At 36.8% G+C, this 6,000-nt stretch overlaps 1 protein-coding gene and 1 pseudogene across 3 annotated transcripts in view; one reads left to right on the top strand and one right to left on the bottom strand.

Moving 5' to 3' along the window:
- FAM133A (family with sequence similarity 133 member A) overlaps positions 1-6,000 on the bottom strand; it is a 44,875-nt gene that overhangs the window by 32,082 nt on the left and 6,793 nt on the right. The gene's annotated exons all lie outside the window — the stretch shown is intronic.
- On the top strand, positions 4,870-4,988 carry LOC112470881 (annotated as a pseudogene).

The raw sequence follows: 6,000 nt of genomic DNA, 5'->3' as shown, positions 1-6,000 counted from the left end.
ATACTGTGCTCATAGATAGAAAGAATCAACATTGTTAAAATGTCCATACTGCCCAAAGCAATCTATAGATTCAATGCAATCCCTACCAATACACCAATGGTATTGTTCACAGATATAGAACAAATAAACCTAAAATTTATATGGAAAAACAGACCTTGAATAGCCACAACAATCGTGAGAAAGAAGAACCAAGTTGGGGGTTTCATGCTACCCGATATCAAACAATACTACAAGGCTATAATAATCAAAACAGCATGGTACTGTCATAAAAACAGACATATAGATCAATGGAACAGAGCGGAAAGCCCAGAAATAAATTCATGCCTATATGGTCATTTAACCTATGACAAAGGAGGCAAGAATATGCAATGGAGTAAAGATGATCTATTCAATAAATGGTGTTGAGAAAACTAAACAGATACATGCAAAAACATGAAACTGGACTACCTTTATATATCATATACAAGAATAAACTCAAACTAAAGACTTAAAGAAGCATATTTTGGGGTGGCAAATTCTGCTCCCCTTCAGTTTCTTCACTTTTTTCCTACACAGGTACAATCTTTTCTCAAGGAAGTGCCACGTCTCAGCCATTTTACTTTGAACATCTACAGAACTGAATACTGATTCCATGTGGACTCAGATTTCCCCACACGAGGAGGAGGGGAAGGATTCAAGATGGAGTAGATGTAGTGGCTGTACACACCTCCTCTAATGACCACACCAAAGTTATAACAAAACTACGGAGCAACAAAGACACGGAGTCACCAGAGATTTGGCTGAAGCACAGCCCTACAACTAGGTGATCTCAAATAACAGGTCACCTCAAAAAGGTGGGGGGAGGTGGAGACATGAAACAGCCAGGTCCCACAACCACGTGTAGCGATTGAGAATTGGGAGGGCTATCTTGGCTGCAGAGCCACCTCTCCCACTTGAGAAATGAGGCGTCCCAGCCGCACACTGGGCTCCACAGCCCAGGGTTCCAGTGTCGGGAAGAGAAGGCCCCACAACCACTGGCTGTGAAAACCAGTGGAGGTTGCTGCTGAGTGAGACAAAGGGTTGTGGGAAATGGAGATCGTTGTGCTTAATGGGCCCACATCGGGCCTTACTCACTGAAGGACAGGTCAGCTGCTCAAGGGGCACCAGGGAGATACAGAGAGGCACTGGGCAGTCAGGCTTCAGGGAGCATGCTGGAGGGGAAGCTGGCTCCCGGACAGAGGTGCAGGCAGAAGCCATTGTTCTTTTGTTGAGTCCTCCCACCTCCCAGCCTGCAGACTCAGGCACCATCGACCTAGATAACACAGGTCCCTCCGCCCAGGGGATTCCCTGAGACTCTGCCTCTCCCAACTCATGGGCCCACCCAAGCCACATCTAGTGATTTATTCTATACAAATGGGCTGTCTTGGCTCCTGATGCAAACTTTCATAAAATCCCTCAAAGGCTCACGAAACCCAAAGAAAGAGCATCTGGCCTCAGTGTGCCCTGCACCACTTGCTGAGCAGCCCCAAGATCTGCACCAGTGGCAGGCATCCTCAATTTCTGACTTGGCCTCTTGAGGTACCTATAAGCCCAGCACAGGTACCAGCCATATGTGGATTGCTTGGTGATTCTTACCTAGTGGCCCCAGAGGTGCATAGGCTATAGCTGAACTTGGCCTACAGCTTGACCCCTCCCAGGTCTGTGCCAAGGTGTCCCACAAGACACCTACTACATAAAGCCCCTGTACTAAGACTGGGGGACATAGAAGCCCTACCTAATATGTAGAAACAGACAAAGGGAGGCAGCCAAAATGGAGAGACAAAGAAGCATATCACACATGATAGAATTGATCAAAGCTCTAGAAAAAGAATTCACCAAAATGGAGACAAGCAATCTACCAGACGCAGAGTTCAAAACAGTGCTTTAAAGGATGTTCAAGGAACTTAGGGGCAGAGTAGATGAACTCAGTGAGAACTTTAACAAAGAGATAAAGAAAAAACATAAAAATGGAGATGGAAAACGTAATGAGGAGTCAGTCAGAAATGAAGAATACAATATCCAAGATGAACAGTACATTAGAATGAACAGATTGGATGAAAAGGATTGAATCAGTGACATAGAAAATTGGGTAGTGGAAGATACCCAATCAGAACAGCAATAAGAAAAAAGGATAAAAAAAAATGAAGATAGTTTAAGAAGCCTCTGGAACAATGTCAAACCTAACAACATTCATGTTATAAGGGTACCAGAAGGAGAAGAGAGAGAGAGAGAGCAAGGAATTGAAAACCTATTTTAAGAAATAATGATGGAAAACTTCCCTAACCAGGTGAAGGAAATAGACATGCAACTCCAGGAAGTTCAGAGAGTCCCAAACAAGATGAAACCAAAGAGGCACACACCAAGACACATCATAATTAAAATGCCAAGGGTTAAATTCAAAGAGAGAATCTTAAAAGCAGCAAGAAAAAAGCAATTAGTTACGTACAAGGGAATGACCAAAAGACTGTTAGCCGATTTCTCAACAGCAACTTTACAGGACAAAAGGACTTGGCACAAAATATTCTATGTGATGAAAACCCAAAGCCTATAACCAAGAATACTTTACCCAGCAAAGTTATCATTTACAATTAAAGGACAAATAAAGAGCTTCCCAGACAAGAAAAAAGTTAAAGGAGTTTATCACCACCAAGCCAGTATTATAGGAAATGTTGGAGAGACTTCTTTAAGAAGAAGAAAAAATATGTATCAAAAGTCTAAATAAAGAATGACAATAACTACATATCTATTGACAAGTACTTCAAATGAAATAGAATTAAATGTTCCAATCAAAAGATAGTGGGGGTGAATGGATAAGAAAACAAGACCTTTACATATGCTGCCTACAAGAGACTCCCATCGGATTAAAAGACATGCACAAACGAAAAGTAAAGGAATGGAAAAAAAATATATTTCATGACGGAACTAGAGGATAGTATGCTGAGTGGAGTAAGTCAGATAGAGGAAAACAAATGCCATATGATTGCAGGTATATGTGGAATCTAAAGAACAAAACAAACAGAAAAGCAGATACAAACTCATAGATACAGAGAACATTTTGAGGGTTACCAGATAGGAGGATGATTGTTTTTTGGAAAGGGGAAGGGGATCTAGAAGTACAGGTTGATAGTAATGAAATAGTCATGGAGATAGAAAGCATAGCATAAAAAATATGGCCAATAATATGGTAATAACTATGTATCAGGAGCACTAGATTTATTGGGATGATCACTTTGTGAGTTATATAGATGTCTAATCACTATGTTGTATACCTGAAACTAATATAGTATTGTATGCCAACTATAATTGAAAAATAAAAATATATTACTAATTTAAAAAATGGATTAAAGACTTAAATGTAAGACAGAAAACCATAAAAATCCTAGAAGAAAACATAGGCAGTATACTCTTTGACACTTCTCTTAGTAATATTTGTTCTGATATATCTCCTTGGGCAAGGGAAACAAAAGAAAAAATAAACAAATGAGACTACATTAAACGAAAAAGTTTTGGCACAGCAAAGAAAACCATCAACAAAACAAAAAGACAACCTAATGAATGGGAGAAAATATTCACCAATGACAAATCCGATAAGGGGTTAATATCCAAAATTTTAAAGAATTCATACAACACCAAAAAAAAAATCCAATTAAAAAATGGGCAGAGGACTTGCTTAGACATTTCTCCAAAGAAGACATGCAGATGGCCAATAGACATATGCAAAGATGCTCATTCTCAGTAGTGAGAGAAATGCAAATTCAAATCACAATGAGATATCGCCTCCCACCTATCCGAATGGCTATCTTCAATAAAACAATGAGCAACAAGTTTTGACAAGAATGTGGACAAAAAGGAACCCTTGTAACTCCTGGTGTGATTGAAAATTGGTGCAGCCACTATGGAAAGCACTGTGGAGTTTCCTCAAAAAATTAAAAATAGAGCTACCTTATGACCCAGCAAATCCACTTCTGGGTTAAGTGAAGAAATCCAGAACAGTAATTTGAAAAGATATGTGCACCCCTATGTCCACTGCACCATTATTTACAATAGTTAAGATATGGAAGCAACTTGAGTACCCTTCAATAAGTGATTGCATAATGAAGTGGCACATATACACAATGGAATATTACTTGGCCATAAAAAAGAATAAAATCTTACCATGTGCGACAACATGGATGGATTTAAAGAGTACTATGCTCACGGAAATAAGTCAGACCAAAAAAAAAAGACAAATACCATATGATCTCACTTTAATGTGGAATCTAAAGAACAAAATAAATGAACAGAAACACTCATAGATACAGAGAACAAACTGATATTGTCAGATGGAAGGGGTTGGGGGGCTATGTGAAAAGGTGAAGGGATTAAAAAGTATAAATTGATAGTTACGAAATAGTTATGGGGATATAAAGTCCAGCCTAGGGAATACAGTTGATGACATTGTAACAACTATGTATAGTGCTAGGTGGGTACTGGATTGGAGGGTTCACTTTGTAAATTATGTTCATGTCTGACCACTGTGCTATACACCTAAAACTAATATAAAATAATGGTGGATGTCAACTATAATTGAAAATTTAAAAAAATAAAATAAAATAAAGTTACAATGCATAGTATTCTAAACTTATCTAAGACACAAAAAGTTTAAAAATGTGTTATTAATTAACATCAAGAATTGAAGTCATTACTTAACACATTGAGAGTTATTTTATTATATAAGATATATGTAGTTCATTATATGCTAATTTTATACTTTTAACCTTCATAAGTCACCCCTTAATGGTATCAAAAATAAATGGTATCAAAAATAAACATGAGATACAATGAATTTTAGTTTTAGAAAATAAAGATTTTGTCTACAGCCATGCTACCCTGAACAAGCCCGATCCCATCTGATCTCAGAAGCTAAGCAGAATTGGGCCTCGTTAGTACTTGGATGGGAGAACACCTAGGAAGACCAGGAGCTGTAGGCGTAATAAAAAAAAAATAAGGAATTGTAAGCTGACAAGGTCCTTGCAATTTCTGAGGTTAACCAAGGGTTGCCTCGCTTAAAAAAAATAATAAAAACATAAATAAATAAAAATAAAAAAATAAAAACAGTTTGAAGTATTATTTGATTAACACAGAAAATAGATTTGGGTGATATGGAATGACGCATTCAAATATTTATAAAAATTTAAGAGTTAATTACCACTGGAAAAAAAAAGAAAGAAAAGAAAGAAAGAAAGAAAGAAAGAAAGAAAGAAAGAAAGAAAGAAAGAAAGAAGGAAAGAAAGAAGGAAAGAAAGAAAGAAAGAAAAAGAAAGAAAGAAAGAAAGAAAGAAAGAAAGAAAGAAAGAAAGAAAGAAAGAAAGAAAGAAAGATTGTATGATTTAGGAATGTCAGGAAGTTTGAAAGTTCTCAAGAAAGAAAGGGATTTGTGTGTGGTATAAAATATTAAAACAATACTTAGTTTGGAATTTTATTTAAAATTGTGTTGCTTTTTTCTCCTTTGAAATAACATGAGATATTCTGTAGGCAGATAATGCCAAGCAGGATGACTGGCTATTTGACCTTAAAATTATCAAGACCTAAGGTTATTATTAATATCAAGTAATTGCCAATATCCATGAAGTTTCCACCCTATGCACATTAGAACTGGAAAATCTCTGTAGATTCCTATGTTGTTTCTAAAACAGAAGTTACTGCATAGTCAGAAAGAAATGCTATGAGTGGCTTGAGACTACATAACAAGAAAAATTTCTTTATACACCATCTTGATACAAAATAGTATTATAAAAAATAGCAAATAATATTGAATTTGAATTCTATGTGCTATTATTATCTCCATTTTAGAGAGGAAGAAAGAGGTAATATAAGTGAAGTAAACTGCCCAATATCTAATATAACTAGTAAGAGGAAAAACCAGGATTCAAGCCCAGCAATTCTGACTCCAGTACCTGTATTAAAATCACTTGGGTCATAAGGTCTCAAGAAGGAAATCAA

This window comes from Pteropus alecto, unplaced genomic scaffold (assembly GCF_000325575.1).
Source record: "Pteropus alecto unplaced genomic scaffold, ASM32557v1 scaffold119, whole genome shotgun sequence".
Classification (NCBI taxonomy): Eukaryota; Metazoa; Chordata; class Mammalia; order Chiroptera; family Pteropodidae; genus Pteropus; species Pteropus alecto.
Note: the sequence above shows the minus strand (reverse complement) of the source record. Positions and strands in the feature narration are given on the sequence as shown.